Source organism: Falco cherrug, chromosome 5 (assembly GCF_023634085.1).
Source record: "Falco cherrug isolate bFalChe1 chromosome 5, bFalChe1.pri, whole genome shotgun sequence".
NCBI lineage: Eukaryota > Metazoa > Chordata > Aves > Falconiformes > Falconidae > Falco > Falco cherrug.
In genome coordinates this window covers 52,261,518-52,282,526 of record NC_073701.1, presented here as the reverse complement: position 1 = coordinate 52,282,526, position 21,009 = coordinate 52,261,518, and the positions used below count along the sequence as shown (strand labels likewise).

Genomic DNA, 21,009 nt, shown 5'->3' with positions numbered 1-21,009 from the left:
TAATATCCTCAGCAATATTTACAAGGTCTTCTGGAGGTGGACCTCAGTTTGCTGTTCACATGTTGTGAACAAAATGAAAGCTGTGTGGGTGCATTTAATGGACATTGCTCAAGCTTGATAGTTAATTAGCTTGGGCCACACAGCTGCTGCTGGACTCATGGCATGAGCAAAGCAAGGGAGTATCTGCCTGCAGAAGACCACTTAGACATATGCTCATATTTATTGCTTTCTGTTAAAAAAACATTGGCTTCATAACTTACATTAATAGAAATTTGAAAAATGTATCCTTTATATGAACAAAGGAAGCTCTGTAAGCTCATCTGGCCGCAGGGCTAAACATACTTACTGAATTATTATCTTCTCCATCAGGTTATACGGATTTTCTAAAAATAGCTCCACTGCAAATTCTGAAAGTTTAAGAATTTATCTGAGCCACAAAAGAGAGTGGATTTAGCAAGCTAAAGAAAGAAGGAGCATAATGAAAGCTTGACTAAAGGGCAAGTCACTTTTTGAGGAATACAAACAGAAAATTTGAAATAGCTGATATAATTTAAAAACAGATGGGGCACAAAACTTTAAAACCATATTGCACTCTTTCTACCTCATGACTCGATGTTAAGAAGTAAGCGTACATCTCAAATGCTAACTGATTACAAAACAGAATCTAGATAAGATGTTAAGTAATTTCAAGTAGTCACAATGCAAGCAACATGCATAACCCACCAGTGGCAGTATGTATCCCATTTGCTAAAGCTCCTTCTTCCTCTTCTTGTGGGCACCCTGATGCCCACACCCCTTACAGCAAGGCACAGGAGTCCAAAAGATAAAACCAATGCTGATCCATATATATGCTAGTGAGCATGGGGGGAGAATTGAAAAGAACAACACATTTAACATTTCCTCAGCAGAACATGTTTGGCACCTGGCACTTTGAACCTGAAAGTATGAAGCTATTGTACAGGTACCGAAAGAAGTAAATTCCTTTGTTATATCATTTTGAAATCAGTGGCTTTATAACACACCAACATTTTGCAGCAGTTAAGTCACAGCCATGAGGTCCCTAAGGAACTAAGTTACCAGGTCTCCATATTTGCATTTTTCTGGCACTTTACAATGCTGGGCCTTGAAATGCTGTCTATGCTGTTTTATCTGCTGTGAAGTTGGTAGCTTGCATTTGCTCACTCACATTTCTTTCCTTTTGGAAATGTGGCTGAAGTTTAAGGTCCTTTAAAGGTCCCTTCCAACCCAAACCAGTCTATGATTCTATGATTTCTTCATAGCAACAGCCACATGCAGAATATTTTGGACACATTTTATGGTAAGGAATAAAGAATTATTTTTTTTTCCAATGAAACAAAATGTTTTATGTGGAAACACTTCATAAGTTTCAACTTTAATCAGCATTAGAATTCTGCTTATACCTCGTTGAAGTCTCTTTTAAGTGACAGCAATTGATATTTTCTCTGCAATTTCAGATGTTAACAACATACAGTTTTTAAAATAATCACTGATAAAATGGGATCTTAAAAAGTGATGAGAAAATAATTTTTAAACAAACTAGTAAATTATAAAAAAATCACAAACTGCAAATAAACTAATTTCACTAATTACACTGCAAGCAATAAAGACTTTACATAGATCTATAAAGAAATAAATCTACTTTGGTAAAATTTTGCATGTGTTGAGTCAGGTTTCAGGTAACTTTTCTTTTTCTTATGCAACTTATAACGTAACACTTTAGTATAATGAGAAATTGGAACTTTCTTGAAATATCCTCAATTCCTTCGATGTCAGCTTCTAATTTCCTTTTCCTATAGGGTATATCCTTAATGCTATTTTACATATTTTATATTAATAATAAAATATATATTATTATGTATTATATATTAAAATAATAAAAGTATATTTTAAAAGTTGGCATTATTTGTACTGTACCATGCCCCGATGCAAGAAAGTGCTAATCAAGTATATCTTTACATACTTTCCCAAACACAGATATTTTTGAACTGCAAGCTAAAATCTGAACTCCACATATAAATTGAATGTTTAATTTCTTTTCAGACTCAATGCCTGAATCAGCTTTCTCAGCTCCAAAATCCTGAAGGTTTCTTTAACTGCAATAAGTAGGAATAATTACAAGTTAACTGTTTTAAGTATTTTAATTTCTTCCCACTCTGAACATCATTATTTCAACATTGACAGGCAAAAGAGGTGATCTCATATTTCACAATAAAATAAAGCCTGAATAACCATGGTCAGGGTAACTGTTGCTTAGTAATTTAACAGATGTGTCTCTGGATTTTAAAATTCAGTATCAGTCATAAATTGTAACAAAACTTTTATTATCCCTTTGGTCAACGGCTATGAGTTAATAACAGCCACAAGGCAGGGCAGGTATTAAGTCCATGAGGTCATGTCCTTTGCTTCTGAACCTGTTTGCATTTTGTTCTTTAGCAAGCCAAGGCAGATTGATTGCAATGAAGCTGATACCAGGCTCAACTCAGACAAAGCAAAAGTAGAAATAGTCTTAAAATCTCACTAAATAGATTCCTTTTTTCCCTATCTGGTAGATGGAGACTCTGGCCTTTTAGTGCTTTCTGCATAGCATAGTCTGTGGCAATTCAGCTGGACTGGATATTGGCATTGTGTGGTACCATTTCATTCTCAAGTTATTTAACCCTTCCTTGACATTGCTGTAACAATGGTCAATTTTTTAAATTACTTGTTTCAAAGTAAAAAGTTGCAGTAATTTGCTTTGTCATTTTCTAATACTGCTTTTTGCTGGGTATTTTTAGGCTCAAAGTGTTTGCCAAACCGGACCTCAGCTTAAGATTAGTTTCACCTCATCTCATAAGGCACCTTCTAATTGTGCTGGATTAAATACTGATTTGTCTGTGGACTCAGAGGAGGACTACAATCTCCTTTAAGAGCTGTAGGCTGCTTCCCAGAAATGAAAACAGCTAGAAAGCCACACCAGGGGTTACATCTAACCTTTCCTTCTCCTGTGCTTCATCCCCTGTGTTGTATTTCCAGAGCTGTCCATGACAGGGGAGAACATGGACATGCCATGCTGTTGAAAACGGAGTTTTGAAAAGAAACAAATGAAAAGCCTACTAAACCAATAATGAATTTGGGCTCTCTTTTTACTTACATTCCTTATGGACTGCACTTCAGGCAGAACTAGCCAATCCCAGCCCCCACTAACATCAGGCTGTCCAATACTTCCCACTATTGATCTGTGATGTAAGTGCCTTATAACCTTGCCCAGTTTTATTTGGGCTGGATTTTTCCATGATGGATAACAAGATAAGGCAAACACTTTATATGCCTACACATAACTTCCATGTTTCAACTGCTAATTAATGTTCAATATTGAGAAAAAATACAACGTGAGCTTTGGCAGTGGCTTCTTGAGGCAGAGGAGCTACCTTCCAGAGCTGGCCAAACAAAAACTTCTGAAAAAATCTTAGTGAGCATAGCAACAGAGAAGGCAGAAAGATCATTAAAGATTACGCATACTCATAAAAGGGACAGAACCTGAGAATTCACTGGCAATCTTGATTCTTGCATTTCTATATCCTTCGAGTACTTGAACTCAGAGCCTTAAAATTCTGTTAAGGGAGGCCTCTGTGTGTAGCTTGGTATGTGTATTTCAGTATTAATTAGAATCTTTAAAGAGAGATCAAGAATATAAGGCTGCAGAACTCAAGAAATATCAGCAGTAAGTGGATTATATAAAAGTTGTATGAGCAAAACAAGCAAAATGATTCTGCTCATTTAGTTGCCTTAGTTTCAGAAAGGCTTAATTGTGAAATAGGTTGTGCAAAATAAGATTCTTGCTTAATTTCACAGCCTTTTCACTAGAAATAAGTATTAAACATATACAAAATAATATTGCTTAGTTAAAATATGGTACAACAAATCTTTCCCTAGAAAAAATAGACTTGTGCTGAGTCCAGCCACTAATTAGCCCAATTATAAGCAACAACAAATAATTTCGCTTTTAATCATGAAGTCCTGCAAAGACTCCATTTTACTTTGTGAAGAAATGCTTTTAACTTGAAGTGTTTACTACTGCATTTCCCCTAAATATAACTCAACTCAAATTTAGTTCTTGCTTAGACTTTGTAATACTCCATTTGTATTAGAGCTAGTTTAACAATGGTTAAAATATGAAATACAGCATTATTACTATTGGCATTTGAAATTTTAAAATAACATTTGTATATTCATATATATGTGTGTGTATTTGAAGAAAGATAATGCTCTGATAATGTTCTGAACTTTCTGGGGTTCGTTCTGATTCTTTCTATACTCACCTCCAGTTCCTGCCAGTGCCAGTACACTGGTGACACAGTGAATCTTTGTTCAACCTGGAACAGGAATGTTACATTCTTGTTTTCACTTCATGATTTTTATCTGAGCTTCTACCTGTTTTTAAACTCTAATTTATAAAACAAAAAATGTAATAAAGCATAGTAGGTGGCAAGATAAGTAGCTGAGACAGATGAGAAAAGTAGACATAACCTGTTTAGACCCTGTTTATGCTTTTGGTACTCAATTTTTGCCAGAGAATTTCCAATTTATTTGCAAAATCTACGTAACTTTTAGAGGGGTGGGGTGGGGGCTAGGTGGTTGAGTTTGGGGTTTTGTCCATTATAAAATGCTGGTCACCCAAATCTGAGAATTGTTTTTAGATAACGTTGCCTAATTTTCCTCTGATTTATTTCCCATGCTCATACAGAAGCTAGAAATACTTCATTCTCTTTAGATTGCTGTTTTCTGGAAGGTCATGATAATTGCCTTCCCTTGATTTGTAACACCAATAACGTTGTCATTTATCTTATGGCTTTCCACCTACTCACTGAAGGAAGCATTAATAACTATGGTAGAGATTTTAACAGAGGTTCAGCAGACCTGCCTCCCTACACCAGGGTCGCCCCAGCCGCATCTCACTGGCTAGCACAGCTCCCCAGAACACACCAGCGCATTGCAAAAACCACAAAAGCAGTAAAGCCCCTTCTCAGGTCTCCAGTTCAGACCAGTTTAGGTGCTTGACACAGTCTTCTGGCAATATATGAAGGGGAGTTTGCTGGCTAGGGACCTTTGGCGAGGGTGCCTGAGACATTTAGTAGTCTGAGTATTGACACAAGTGGGTTTTTTGCTGTCCTATTAGCATGTCTGCCCTTTAATAACATTTTATATTACTTCTCAAATGAGTCTCAAGTTTGCAACAGGTCATATCTTTAACACACTAGAATAACTAGAAACTAGAATAAATTAACAGATACTTCTTACTCTATTCTAGACTAAGATTAAAATCTCCTGGTTTTAAACCACAGTCATCAGTCTTTTGATATGACATTGTTCCAGACCATTTAATGTGTATAGTTCCTTCAGAAAGCAATATTTCTGAATGCTTAACAAAACATTCCTGGAACAAGGAGTCATTCCGCATTTCACCCTTCCAGCCTCAGAAATCAACTGTGCTTGCTGCATGTGTGTTTTATTTTATTTGGCTCATTGTTTCCCTTAGTTTAGAGATCAAAAAGTGAATCTTTACTGTAAAAATAAGGCCTGTGTAGGTCAGGAGGAAAAAAAGGAGAGAGAATAGGGAACATTTCATTGTATATGGGTTGTATCTAACAGCTTTTTTAACAGTGTTCTTCAGATGTTTTGCATTAAAACTTAATATAAAGAATGCTGAATGAGTGCCAAAATCAACGGCATTGTTGGATACATGTTATCACTGCACCCAAGTTCTGATTTATTCTGACATAGAATTGCTTGCCTGCAATTAAAGGTTCATTATTCTACCCTAAGACATGAGTAAACACTGATAATAAGGATTTAAATTATCATAATGGTTTGTATAAATTCTGTGATCAATTTTTATTCTCCTAGTTTTATGTTTCTAACAGCTATTCTATAGTCATATTAATATTGATAATTGCCACAGGCATACATTAAATACTCTATTTTTGTCTCATCCCAGTAGCAGCTTGAACTACATACCAGCTGTCTTCCACACTCTGCTCCACCATTCTCTTCCTGCAATTTTTCTCTGGTTCTGTCTACCCATGTCTTTTCCTTTGCCCACTAAGTCATGCCACCTTCTCACTTGTCCTCTAGGTAACATATTTTTGCAGAGAAAAACACAAGTGTGCTGAAAGGAAGGACTGAGGACAGAAAGAAGAAAGGAGCCAAGAGACTCCTGAAGAAAAAATGCACGCTGATTTTCCAAGTGCAAGGGTGATGACATAGCCACTGGAACACATTTTTCCATTTGGGCTCTGACTGAAGATGAAATGCCTGGGAAGGTTTGAGCAAAAAAAAGTGGTAGCTTTTTATGTGGAATGAGTGTAATGAAACCATGCTTTCCTGAAAATAAAGTGCCAAAAGACTTAAACTCTTCCTATTGACTTGGTTTTATGCAATTTTGTATTTTAAAGAAATAAACACAAAAGTAAACCTGGAAATACTACTTAAATTAGCAAAGTGTAATAGCTATTTACCCAATTAAGAAATCATGAGGCAGAAAATGCCAAAGGTTGCAAGCATAGCCTTTATTCAATGAATATTTTTTTTAGCCATAGCTATTGGTTATTTGGTCAAAATAAACGATGCAGTTCCCTACCTCATGTTTACTGAGCTAGCTGCACAGCTCAAGCAGAAGCCACATGTCACACCTGTTCAGAAACGGTCCCCTCCCACTGCACTGCCTGGAGCAGTAGCCCAGCTTTGTCCACGGGACAGGTCAACATTTTCTGTACTGACATGCCAGTCTCTTACTGAAGCAAGAGAATATAGGACTTTATGGAGTTTAATATATATGTATAAAATTGAGAATTCAATATAGAATATAGGACTTTACCTACTCTTTGTTAGCTGTTAAACATCACAATGTGATTGTGAGTAGGGATTATCACAATGGTCACACTTACAGGTGTCATCCTTGCAAAAAATGTTCTTCAGTGTCGAGAGATCACTCCACAAATCTCAGCATTTCTTAGATGCAGTTTGCTGTTTGCAATATGTATTCGTACTGATTAAAAACACTTACCCCATCTAGATTATATAACCATGGAATATGGAGCAGTAATTCAGTATGTATTGCCTGTCTCCCCAAAGTGCACTGCACCTGTGTGACAGACATAGTGTTTTACTTGCCAAATCAAGATCTGAGAAGTCAAGAAGTGCCATAAATGGTTTGTCCATGTGTCCTTTAATCTGTCATTCTGCACGTTCTCAGGTACATAATAGTATGCATTATTTAATGAAATGTGAACACACTTATTTGTCCTTGGGAAAAGTGTACATTTACAAGTAATGAAAGCAAAATATGTAATTCTTATGAAGAATCCCATTAATTTCTGAATGCAATTTGTATGTATAGCTGTTTTCTTTTTAAAGTTGACCTAATTAATTATGGTAATCCAGTAGTATTGCTCTGTCTTCACTCTGACATTAAAAAAAAAAGCTTCTCATGTTAAAAGAAACTTCTTAATTTTATTTTTCTCCTTGCGAATACATATGGTTTGGACTAGATCATAACTGGATATTTGTGAGTCTCTGTTAACTTGCCTTGTTGGTGGCCTTGAGGGGAAAAGAGGGATTTAATCAAATGATTTAACATTATCTAAGCAAGAATTAAGTAGCCATGTTTATAGGAATTTTATAAGCACTTCGGTTAACCCCAGTGAGACCACTCATCTGAATGAAATGAATAGGGTTAAGCTTTCTGATTGCTAACTAGTTTGTGTGATGTCAAAATGGATGTCCATGCAGTCTGAATATTAAAAAATTGAGCTAAAGACAGAATTTTGATTCTGAGGATCATTCTTCTCATTTAAACAACCAACAACTCATAAAATGCAAAGGTTGCTTCTGATAATGTAATCTAGCAGTCCATCCAATTTAAAAAGACATTTGTCTGCTAACTACTATGTGCATTCTAGCACTTTGACCCAAAGGATGTCTTTTCATTACAATTATACGGTACCTAACACACAGCGTGGTGAGCTCAAGGCACTCAGTGGCAGTAGCTTTGTCATTAATCATGGAAAGAGATAAATGGCAATTGAACCAATTGGAGCAGCAAGACCTGGGACAGGGTACAGCAGAATTCACTAAACCCTGAAAATTCCAAACTAAACTCAGACTTTGTCCTTTATTCATCGGATATCACAAGTTCTTGCAACAGATTTTACATAACCTGGAGCAGATGCTGTAATACATAAACAAATTGTGTGGAGCCAGGACGAAAAAAGAGTTGATGTCTTAACTGTGAATGTCTTTACTTCCGTGCATTTGGGTTTACTCCTAAAATAGAATTACCTTTTTGGTGGTGGCTGGTGAGAAATCAGAGCTTTACAGAAATTCACTGTCACAGATATGTTTTCTACTATGTGCAGGCAGATGTTTATCCCTTAGGCAGAAAGTCCGTACTCAAATTGCCGTGATTATTAAAATGAAGTCTCAATCACATACTTGCAGAAGTAGCCTACAAAACTGCATTTTAAAATAAAAAATAAAAAATGAAGTGCATCATACCAGCCAAAGCAAGCACAAGACTTTTTTCTGCTAGAACAAATTTTGCATGAATCTCTGGTTTGTTTGGAACCTGTTTTAATCTGCTTTTGTAATTGTCTTCCTTTTCTCTTAGTCTACATGTCAGTTCATATCCAGTGGGCTGAATTACAGATAAGATCAAAAATCAGCTTCCACTAAATTTGTTTCCTTAAACCCAAGGAGTGCAGAGAATCACATTTCACAGGGGACATGCCAGCAGAAGGAACTGTAAATGCCAGCACACATTGCCCACAGATCAGTGTTTCTTCTCCTGTTAAATCTGCCTTGTTAGAAAGTGCATATAGCTGTTCAGCTTTGCTTCTCAAGGCTTGTCAGGCTCTCCAGAAGGATTGCACAGCACTGGGCAACCAGCTCAGTGCTCTCAGAGGGACTGGTAGCACATGGGCTCACAGGGGACAGCCAGCAGGAGAAGAGGGCAGTGCTGGGCAGCTGACAATCCAGGCATCAGCAGCTCACCATGAACTTCGCACAGTCATTTTCCTGCCTTCTGCGTAACTCCTTAAGAACCAACAGAACCTTAGCCAGCCAAATACTTCCCAAAGTTTGAATTTGTGATTTTGTGATCCACAGCCTGAAAGAGCTCCAGGGACAGCAGTCTGTTAGGCACCATTACCTTTTCTCTACCCTGTTTAATAAATGAGAAATAAACCACAGTAAATTACAGAATTAAGCAGCTGAACATGAGTTCTGCCAAGAGTACCGAGACTCGCTGCAGCCAGGGAAGGGGGTGTCACATGCACCATTGGATCCAATTCTGCCTTTGCCTGGCCTCACATGCTACCATCTTCCTGAGAGTATCACTCACCTGTCAAGTGCCCCAGTCCTCCTGGTTGGCAATGGGAATAATTGCAGCCTCTGAAAACCACTACAGCAGTCCCTGTTTGCATCTCTTTGGACTGTTGTCAGGCACTGCCTTCCCTGTGCTCTGCCCACGTCTCTGCCCTGTGTAAATGCCTTTCTCCTACGATGAGCTCCACAGCAGGAGCTCTATATCCCTGTGTTTGAGTGCATGCAGGTGCCTGAGCCCCACAGAGGCACCCGGTTCCCAAAGGAGGCTGGGCACCCCAGCGTTACGTCTTCATGCTTTGTCCCAAAGGATTGTTTATCCATCAAACTTTCACTGCAAAGATATGTTTTCCAACTATGAAAAGGAAGACTGACTTCCAAAACCATATTTTTGGAATGTTTTACAGCTAAGTGCAAAGAACTGGCTAAATGTTCACTTTTGACCAGTTTAGGAAAACAGAATTAGTAAACTCCCTTGCCTGGATTTCATCTGATGCCCCACAAACACAGAAGCAGGAGGGTGAGCACATATTCCTGGCAGCACAACTGTTAGCAGAGCTGTGGTAGGACCTGGGTCCAAAGAGATGAGCCTGGGGGCTCCACAAAAATCCACTCCACCCAACACACAGAGCAGCCCCAGTACCAACACAAGCGTAGGGGTGCAAACAATCAGAAGAGGGCAGAAACACCTGAGTCCAGCACTGCTGCCAGGGAAAGAGGTTGTTCAACCGCAGCCACAAGCACCTCAGCTTGATTGATCTGCACACTGAGCTAGAAAGACTGAAAGGGAGAAGTGAAGGAAGGTTGCAGAGGAACATCAAGCAATGAGACATCCCACCCCAGCTCTGCTATGAGCATCTCTTTCAAATAACAGCTGTTTTCTATAAAGATGACTTGAAAATTGGTATCTTCCTACTTCTGAGAGAATTTGTTCATCTTTTTACTGGCAAAAGTACTGTTATTGCTTTTCATTCCTGCCAGCCCTGCAGAGCCACCTCAGCACTGAGGAGGTGAACCGGAGTCTATTTTGGCATAAAGTAGAAAGAGCACAGCTTGATCTCAGATCCCAGGGTGAATTTTCATTGCTGGTGGTCAAGAAAGTCATGGGTTTATTTGTAAATTAAAAGAGAGGTCAAGAGGAAAATCATTGGGGAAAAAAAAGAAAAAAGCAAACGTGGAACCCTACTATGCCATTTATACTCTCTTTATAGATGAGAGTATAGTTTATATAATGTAATTTGAGTTATAAATAATATTATTGTTTGTTTCAGCCCAAAAGCTGTAGCTCATTTAATTAAGAGAATGGATGTGTTTGTGTTGTGTTACTCACTACTTTATCGTAAAATATATCTGTAATGATAATCTATGGAAAAGTTACTGCAGTGGCAGGGAAAAGAATAGTGAAAGAACTTACGCAAAGCATTTCCAGTAAGAAAAAAAAATTGAGGATTCTCTTTGTTCCCTCAAATCAAAAAGCTGAAAAAATAAATTTTAAACAAAAATAAATAAGGGAAGAAATGTAAATTGATGGAATTGACTTTGGAGTGCAATGCTAAAAAGGGGCCATTTGTACCAATAAGTCTGGGAGAGAGGCTCAGTCATCTTCTAAATCTGTTCAACACCCAGGGTGTCCCATTCCCTTGGCTGGTGTGCAGTGCATATTCAGCAATAAGCCATATAATATTATACCAATCTTTAATATTCATTTATTTCAAACACCATTGATGAGGAATTACTATGTGATGTCAAACAGAAATGTTCACTGCAAAATAGAAAAAAACATTCTTTTTCAAATATTGTAAATGAAGGTACCGTGTAAAGACACAAATACAGAAAAATATATATCACTCTGTCCAGAAGTCTGAGTTGGCAACAATGGAAGATTTGTGGTACTTCTCTGAGCCACGTAAATGCTGACATTTAATTTTTACAAAGCTGAAGTGAACTTTTTTTTTTTTTCCAGAAAGAAAATAAGAAATTAGGTTTAAAGAAAAATAAAACATTAAGCACTATAAAACATTTATAATGTCGGGTTGCAATACATGGAACAGATCGTTTCCATCAGGAGTAAGGCAGGTGGAGGAAAAGTAAAGAAGAAATACATTGTGATTACAAGATCAATGAAGCAAGGGGATGTGATTTGGTTTTTAATGAATGGATCCATCCAACGAATATCTACAGCAACATGTATAGCAGGTTGCCATGAGCTATTTCCATGGCTCCCTAATGTGGCTGACATTCTGTGTGGGGAAGAGACGTGGTGGGAGACTGACAGGGCTCTGCCCCTTGGATCCAGAGACTAGCGTCCAAGCTCTGGTCTGTACTCATGCCAAAGGCCATTTTCAATAAATCTAGTTACAAATAGAAACTTGCCTGATGAAGCCAGCGACTCAAAGGCAGCTGAATGTGATGCTGGCCACATCACACCACTGGCTGCTACTACTTACAGTTTGGAGGGACACATAGGCAGATCTTTGACTGATTTTGATGCAGATTGTGGAGGGTTTAGTGACCTGGATTTACATTAGCAAGGACAAGTGATGTTGCAGATACATCCCTGTGATAGTTAATTACAAGGGTCTCAAGCTAATATAAGAAAATCAAAGCCAAGGTGGCTAGACTACTTCCATCACTTAAAGTAAATGTATAAACCTAGGCCTCGAAAAGTAACCTAGATTTTTATTGTTTCATAATAAGTTTTGGCCATATTATGAAGTTAGTCATCTGAAGACCACAATCAGCAATTCCTAGTTTTGGGAGCTGACAAACTGGTGGTGGATATACATTGGCTCAATCAGTCAGGCAAAAACCAAGTCCAACTGGTACCAAAATGGAAAAGAAAACAAAGAGCACCTCTCCGGAAAAAAAAAAAAAAAAAAAAAAAGAAAAACAACAACCACACGAACAGAACCATAGAGACATCAGTGTTTGGGAAGGAGGGCTGGAGATGTCAGGAAGCCACAGAACAGCTCATGTACCCTATGGCAAACTGTGCCACCATAGGGGTCACAGTTCACATTATCCCTACGCTGAGCAGTTCACATTATCCCTACGCTGAGTGAAGGGGCAGCCAGAACTGAACATACCGACCAGCTAAAAGAAACTTTCAAATGATAATGAAAGTGTAAATTGTCACACAACTTTTGAGGCAGGCAATCTTTGGTGGTGTTTCACCAGCGCTGGCTGAATCATCCCTTCTCACTGAAGCAGAAGCACATTTTGCACCAATGGCAGGCTGGCAAAAGAATAAAAAGCAGATTAAATGCATCCTGGTGCAACATGTCTGGTTTGAACGCCCCTGAAGCCCCCACCAGGAAGAGGGCACCCATCCTGGGGGCCACAGAGCCAGGGTGGGGGCTTCACCCAGCAGTATGCAGACCCCAAGGCAGGGAAAAGATGTGCCCATGAGCCCCACCACAGCCAGGGGTACCTGGGACAGGGCATCTTACCAATGCACAGCAATGCTGTGGACTATCCCATCTGTCACTGTGCATCATCCCTTATCCCAAATATAAATAACCCTCCACGAAAGCAAGGAAATAGAAAACCAGTGGGGAAATGGTGCTGTAACAAAAATAGATTACATCTAATGTGGATGCACTTCGTCAGTAGGTTTCTACATCAGATTTTTAAAAATCTTCAGTGAAAAAACATGTTAGCTTGTAGGAAAAAACCCACTTCCTTCTGATGAAATGGAGACATGCTGATTGATGATGAGGTTTTTGAGCTTTCTGAAATACCTCAAGGCTTTAACTGAATCTCTGCTACTAAAATTATTCACAATATATCTAAGGTTTTTTGCACTTCTGTACCAAAGACAGACCTTCTTGAACCATCTAATTTTGGAATAGCATAAATTCTTGGGACCAATGAAGGAGCATGCCAATTTAATAAATCATTCACTGCTTAGCGAAGAGGAAGAATTTGAGGACTCCAGCATGGCAGCAGAGATTTTATGTTGCGACGGAGGGAAGACACAGTCGCTCAATATGAGTGATCAGCAGACTTCGTTTATTGTCCCTTACAGTCACCTTTTATGCCTTGTTATAATTAGCTCATACATATTACAAAAGTTAAGCTCATTATTGGTTAGTTGCCTAAATACCAAGCCCGCCCCTAGTTTCTCTTCTGTAGTTATCTGTTCCCACCTGCAACATTCTTTTCCCACCAAAATCTTCCTGTTATTGTGTAACAAGAACAGCCAAAGACAGTTATTTTTGCTTTACTTCAGATAAGCTGAGAGCAATGTGCATTTTTGTCCAGCCAGCTGGACTATGTCTATGTGACCCTTTTCAGCTAGTCAGTTATCCACAATTTTATACAATACAGCAAGAGTTTTAACCTTTTAACTTTACTGGAGTTTGCAATTTCTGAAAGCCCATGAGAGATACCTAATAAAAACAAGGCTTTTGTCAGTAGGATCAAAATTAAAAATCGACTAAGCAAAGAATACTTATTCATTCAAAATTCATTAGTAGTCTGTAAATTTAAAATAGCTGAAAGCTGTTGGTATGATAAAGCAGTAATAAAAGTGACCAAATCAGGTAAAGCAGAAGAAATAAAACTCATTCATGTAACTTCCAGAACAAATAGTGCAGTTTAAAACAAGTAAAATCAAAACATAACATAAAGATTTAAACCATAGCAGGGTCAACACATATTTATTTTTATTCTAAAAGTTGTTGATTATTTCTGCTGAAAAAAAAAAAAACCCACAAAACAACTCACTTGTCCTGAATGATGACTGCAAAAATGGTACGTGTGATATTACTCAGGTCTGCACTCATTGATCTTTTGTACTCAGCATCCCATTAGCCTGGATTTCCACAGCCATTCTAAACATAAACTTCTGTATTTCTGATAAGTCTTTAGGATCTACGTACACATTTTTAAACCAGTTGGGTCAACAAAACTGCTATGAAAACCATAAGAACAACAGGTCATACACCCAGATTGACCAGTTTAAGGCTGAAGAAGACCTATAAGGTACATTATTAATTAATCAAGTTTAGATTTTTAGTAAATTAATGTGCTTAACAACCCTGAATACATTCATGTGATCATGGAATCATGGAATCCTAGAATCATAGAACGGTTTGCATTGGAAAGGACTTGCATTGGAAGGTGCCCCATGGGCAGGGGCACCTTCCACTAGACCAGGTTGCTCAAAGCCCCATCCAGCCTGGCCCTGAACACTTCCAGGGATGGGGCATCCACAGCTTCTCTGGGCAACCTGCTCCAGTGCCTCACCACTCCCATAGTGAAGAATTTCTTCCTAATACCAAATCTAATTCTAGCCTCTTTTAGTTTAAAGCCGTTCTGCTTGTCCTATCACTACATGCCCTTGTGAAAAGTCCCTCTCCAGCTTTCCTGTAGGCCCCCTTTAGGTACTGGAAGGCTGCTATAAAGTCTCCTGGAGCCTTCTCTACTGCAGGCTGAACGACTTCAACTCTCTCAGCCTGTCTTCAGAGGAGAGGTGCTCCAGCCCTCTGATCATCTTTGTGGTCCTCCTCCGGATTCATTCCAACTTGTCTTTTTTACATAGGGGGCTCCAGAGCTGAATGTAGTACTCAGGCGGTGTCTCACAGGAGCTCAGTAAAGGGGGTGAATAACCTCCCTCGACCTGTTGGCCACTCTTCTTTTGACGCAGCCCAGGGTATGGTTGACTTTCTGGCTGCAAACGCAGATTGCTGGGTCACATTGAGCTTCTTATCAACCAACACTCTCCAGCCTTTCTCCTCAGGTCCTCAGCAGATTGATCTGCTCTCAATCCATTCTCCATGCAGCCTGTATTTATGCTGGCAATGGCCCCAACCCATATGCAGGGCCTTGCACCTGGCTTTCTTGACCTTCATGTGGCTCACATGGGCCCACCTCTAAAGCCTGTCAAGGTCCCTCTCGGTGGCATTCTGTCCCTCCAGCATGTCACCAGCACCACACAGCTTGGCATCATCATCAGACTTATGGTCATGTGTTTAGGGAGGTGTATTGTGTTTATAGTGTAAGAATACCCTTTGAAAGATTTATGCCCCAAATCCTGTTGGTTGACTGGAGCCACTCCAACATCCAAAGGCAGGGAAGGCAGTAGATGAGTCATCTGTGGCGTGAAACAATGCAGCAGAATGAACATCACTTTTTGCAGGTCAAAAACCAACAAAGAACAAACTTACTACAACAGGGGAGTTTGAGCACCTGAAGAACAGCTTTTCACTAAACTGCACCTATTTTATAATGCTTTGGCATATTTCCCTCTGTCTTTTGGTATTAACTACATAACATGTACTTATCAAAAGATGATTGATAACGGTTTGGGTTCTGTTAAAGCCACAAAGTGAATGAGGTTGGTTTTGCAACAGCAGGTGGGACAGGTTTGGGGAGAGAGGAAAAGGGAAAGGAAGAGTCAGAAACTGCTTAGGGCTTTGTACATTGGCATCCCCCATTAGCAAGGTGAAAATAAATTTTAGCCATGCAGAACTTACTGAAGCTATACTTCTTGACATTATGATTTCTGTTCTCCAAATTCAGCCATGTAGGTCTGAAAATCCACACAATTCTGTGAGTTTTCAGAGTTGAAAGAACACCACTTTTTGTGTATCAAAGGATAAATTGCATTATTTGAGCATGAAAGACAACATACATTTGAAGACAGAAATTTCAGCAATTTGGTGACAATACCATTTTAATCCCGATCTTTGTCTGTTGGCATGTATTTCTCAGTAATAGTAAGGACAGTGTAGCCAGGGACATACTGCTAGTCCTGTTAATTCACTCCACCTCACCTCTGACAAATGAGAAGCCCTAGACAATAATTTGTCTAAGCCTGTTCCAAACAAATCTTTTCATGTCTTCTCTATTTAGGAAGATCCTGATTTCTTTAAAGCACATCCATATATTTTGAAGATACTACAAAAATAGGTTATACAGTTTACTAGGACTCATTCTAATAATTATTATGGAATATAGAATTTTTAATTTTAATAACTGCATTAATTTTTCTGATATTTCTTTATTTACATGTATGCCATTGGAACTGTTTCTGAGCACTACAATAGTTCTTGGCTTTCACATTCTTTTTCTGACAAAAACACAGGCATTTTCATAATTCTTAGTTGACATTTTTACAGATTAATTTGTTTTCATATAGCTCAGGATTTTTCCTTCTTCATACCTGAAGAATGTAATATTTCTAACACATAAATCAGAATATTGAATGGAAGGATATCAATCTGGAATACATCTGAAACAACTGATGGATATTATAATTTCTCCTGCTTGCCTGTATCTCAGCATTTCAGAGAAATGTCATATATTGAAGACACATGAATATTTTGCAGTGACATCTTATTTTCTCTTCTTATTAATTCCATGGATTTGATTCATTTACTGTTTTTTTTTTTCAGGTGGCTGCACTCTTCATGCAATTTATTCTGCTGAAATTTAGAAGGCTTGAAATATGATGACAATGCAAATTAGAGTGGTAAGTGAAGCCCTACAGTTTCCCTAAGATTAAAAATAATGTTTGCCATTATTTTAGAAAAATAACAGTATTAAATTGTTTTTTTAACATAGTTGTGGACATAGGTCTATTGAGCTAGCCCAAGATGCAGTGTCTAGTCTCGCATAAAAACAGGTGTTAGAGAGCAGCAAAGTCATCTGAAGGGAAGCACCTCTCTGTTGGCTGACATTGATGTTTCAGGAGAGGCGCTGCTGAGATATAAAAGAACTAGCAAGTGTTGCTCATATTTTCTACAAAGTGCTGAGCTTTCTGCTGTGAAGTGTAGCAAGTAATTGCTATTGATAATTAAACTGGATAACACTTTAGAGGTTTTGCAGACAGCTGATTCTGTGGTGATCACATAATGATATTAAGTTTTGCTGGTTTTGTGATATCCTGTACAAGAAATCTGCAGGCATAAAGTCCCACTGTTTCCATAGACAGTGGGCATCCAGGTGCATCACAGTTCATCTTAGCAAACTGGTTCTAGACAGTCACAAAGGTATATATCAGTTTGCATCCAGGTGAGCTGCTGTTTTGAAGAACACCCAGAGTAAACTCCTCTTTTCTTCAGAAAATAGTGAACATCTTAGAATATCCAGTTCACTGGCAAATCAGGTAGTTGCTCAGTCCAAATAGGCTAAAGTAGACTTGGAGGAAAGAGCAAGAAAAGATAACCGTACTGCATACTCATAATTTAGTAGAACTAGCAGCCTTGTCTCCATCTCTTCCTCCTCCAGGTGGTCACAATGGACTAGATATGGAGAGGAGGGAAGCTTGTAGACCTGGAGCTGTGCATAGTTCCCAAGTTGCTCACACGATGCTCCTGTGCTAAAGCTACAGCACATAACCACCAGATCAAAAACTTTGGCATGTGACTCCCAAGAAAGCTGGTTAACAGTGAGGAAAGAACTTATGGAGACGACTTTATGTGGCAAAACAGAATGCTGGTTGACTTCTTTATCAGCCTTCTCAGGTAACGTGAGAAAATGGGTGTTCCCCTCTACAAGTGAGACCTGGGAAGAGGCAATACGGTTGCTTAATATCAAGAAAAGGCCAAAGCAGATGTGATCATTTACTTCTCCTTCCAGGAGTAAATTCTGCCATGAATTGTTGGGTCAAGTATAAGAAAGAGCCAGCAGCAAAAGCTTGATTGCAGGAAGCATAGCAACCCACTGGATATCATCAGAAACTTGCTTTAGGCACTGAATAAGTGATTTAAAGTTGATGCATATGAACAGGCAACCTGCCAAGGATTTTGGTCAAGTCGGAGTCAATGGTACATCAACCCAAAAGCTTTTTAGTAAGATATAAGTAATACTGGGTATATTAAGGATCAGGCCTACAAAGAAAAAATGCTAAAATTAAATTCAACACAGAAAATGCTTACATGAATCAGAGGAGGACTGAAAAGATGAAAACGCTTCAGCTAAAAAACCAAGCAGTAACTTTGTAAATACAATGTCATTTTGTCCATGCAAAAGAAGGAAAGGCAACCTGAATAAAGATAATTTGAAGGAACATGTATTAAGAGCAGAAGAATAATGAAGAGGAAACAGTCATACACCTTAAAGTGGGCTACAAGACTGTTCAGAAGCAAACCAACTGCCAACCTTAGTGGTATTCTGGTGAATACCTTATGGTGAACTGTAGTATTTTTGGAAAATCTCAGGCCATCAGCAGAAGGCAGTCCAAAAAGGACAGGTGAGTCTCTTGATTAGAAGGGAGTGTAAGGATTCACAACATCATTGTGAAGGAGCTCAATGTGTTTGTCAGTATTTTTGCCATAGTGAGTTGGGGAGTTATCTAAACTTACATTTTGAGGCAATCCTCATGAAACAATGAAAATAAAGTCCAGTAATAAATTAATAATTTACAGAGCATCAAGTTATGCTGCTTTTTGTTATATTGCAAGGCAAAGTATTTTTGAAACACAGTTTAGAACTGATAGATGTTTACCTAATATTCATGTGTATTTCTTCAGAAACGTTTGCCGTATCTTAGAAGCAGCATATCTGCAATGTGATGTAGGGGTTACTATGGTGAGTTCACATGTTTTATTTAATCCTGTACCTGAGTAAATACACATTGTAACAATCTCTGTTAGAGGTGCTATTAGTAAAGTTATGTCAGCATTTCTATCAAAACTACTTGTTTCCTGTTGCAACTTCGCCAAAAGACAAAGAAAACTATTCCTAGACCAAATCCACAGAAGTCTTTACACTCTTCTAGTGTATTTTTTTTCAGAGTTTCAATCACTTTCTGAAGTCCTCCGTTATAAAAATGAAATAAAAATTCAGTGGATTTGTTTCTATTCTTCAGTAGCTAGTGATTTGGATGACAGTTATGGGACTTTTCATTTAGAAAAGTCTTCAGAAAAATTTGGGACTTAGCCTGCATTTCCCTGTTCCAGGCAGTGCTAGTGGGCATTCAGTGAGGCATTAATTGCATTATTTGTTTTACAGCCCTTCTGTGCTGCCAAGTGGGATAAAGACACTTCTGTGTAGAGGAGAACCAGGACCTTAGTTCCTGTATTTAATGACTCAATTTAACTAAAATGGCATTAGAAATTTAACTTGTAGGCTCCGCTGCATCCTTTTTGAGCAATTATTTGAGTCACTCTCCAGGATTACACATAAGAAAGGAAATAAACACATACTTTTATCTTTTGGGCACCTATTTATTCTTCTAATAATTTATTTTGAAAAAGAGTGGGTAATTTTCTAAGAATATTTTTCTCTATGAGCCCTCTTGTGTATGCCAGGATAACTCTTGCATTATGCGCTTGTATATATTTGTAGGCTGAACAGATAAAATGCTTTCCTTTTGTTATTTTTTTAAACTAAAATAACTTCTGTAGGAATTGTCTATGTTTGGCAAAATCCTTTATACAGATAATAATATTTTTGAAACACAACTGCTACAAAAGTATTTCTAAATACATATATTTTTACTCAAAATTTTGAGTTTTAAGAACCCGAGTGGAAAAGTCAAAATTTACAGTAAAAAAACAAACAGGCTTTTCCAGTCTGCCCGTAAGGCCTGGTTATTCTACTGGGACTTGCATATGTGCTTGCCTGTTGATCTTGTGAAGACTATACTTTTAAGTGGAACAGTTTCTTCTGTGCTTCATGTCAGCCACCAAGAGTGGATACTCATTACTGAATTGGCTGAACAGTGTGGCTGAACAAACACATCTTTCCTGTAAGTCAGGAAGAACACGGTTGGATGGAGAAGCTCAAACAGACCATAAATGTACATCATTAGCTAGTAATAAGAAGGGAAGGCTATTTTTTGAGAATTTACTCCCATAGTCAAAAAGAGAGAGATGCAATGTGTTTCAGATGCTGCCCTGACATAAACTATAGAAGCTGGGTTTTTTACACAGCGTGAATTAAGGCCCTTCATGTTAAATGGAGTCATAGAGATCCTTGAAATAATTTTGATGGTGTTTTGGGAGGTTACTCCAATTTTTAAGTGCTACAGAATTTGAAAGCTACTGCCTAACCTGTTGTTTGGTTTCTGCAGCACCACATGATAGGACAGATCTCAAGCTCCACAAAATCATTACAGTACTAGAAGATGAGAAATAGGTCATGCAACTTCCACCTTCTGCTGTAAGGCCTTGTCTCCAAATACAAGCCAGTATCTGACATTGCAGTATTAGGGTCAAAAGCTGCAACACTAAAAATTTTAGAACATACTGTGCAGTAATATAAACAAAGGAATAATAGATTATGAATTCTAAACATCTTGTGGCACCCACCTACAAGTAGAATATGACTAAAGCACCAGCCTATCCACTTTTCAAAAGAACTATCACCATGAAGTACTAGCAAATCATCTCTTTTTTCCACTAAGGTCCTATATTCATCTTTTCCAGTTATCTTTAGTTGTATTCATCAATGTGCAAAGAAATCCTTCTAAGACAACAAGTCAGTGTATTCTTTCTTTCTATCTCTTTCCTTTACCTGCGCACAAAAAAATTGGAGCAAGGACTGGAAGGAGAAGACCAAGTTCTACATTTAAGGGGCTTCACTGGAAAAGTTTTCAGACCCCAAGGGTGAATACTCATGTAATATACTCCTGTAATCAGCAGGGTAAAACATGACAGCTCTGCCAATCTCGTCCATGAT

At 38.3% G+C, this 21,009-nt stretch overlaps 1 long non-coding RNA gene across 2 annotated transcripts in view; it reads right to left on the bottom strand.

The window, feature by feature from the left end:
• Positions 1-21,009, bottom strand: part of LOC114017218 (uncharacterized) — a 42,902-nt gene that overhangs the window by 18,884 nt on the left and 3,009 nt on the right. Inside the window, exon 2 of one of the 2 annotated variants that reach the window (XR_008732546.1) lies at positions 7,064-7,141. The exons of the other annotated variant lie outside the window; for it this stretch is intronic. This is a non-coding gene — a long non-coding RNA (uncharacterized LOC114017218). The remainder of the gene's footprint in view (positions 1-7,063; positions 7,142-21,009) is intronic. 2 annotated transcript variants of the gene reach the window in all.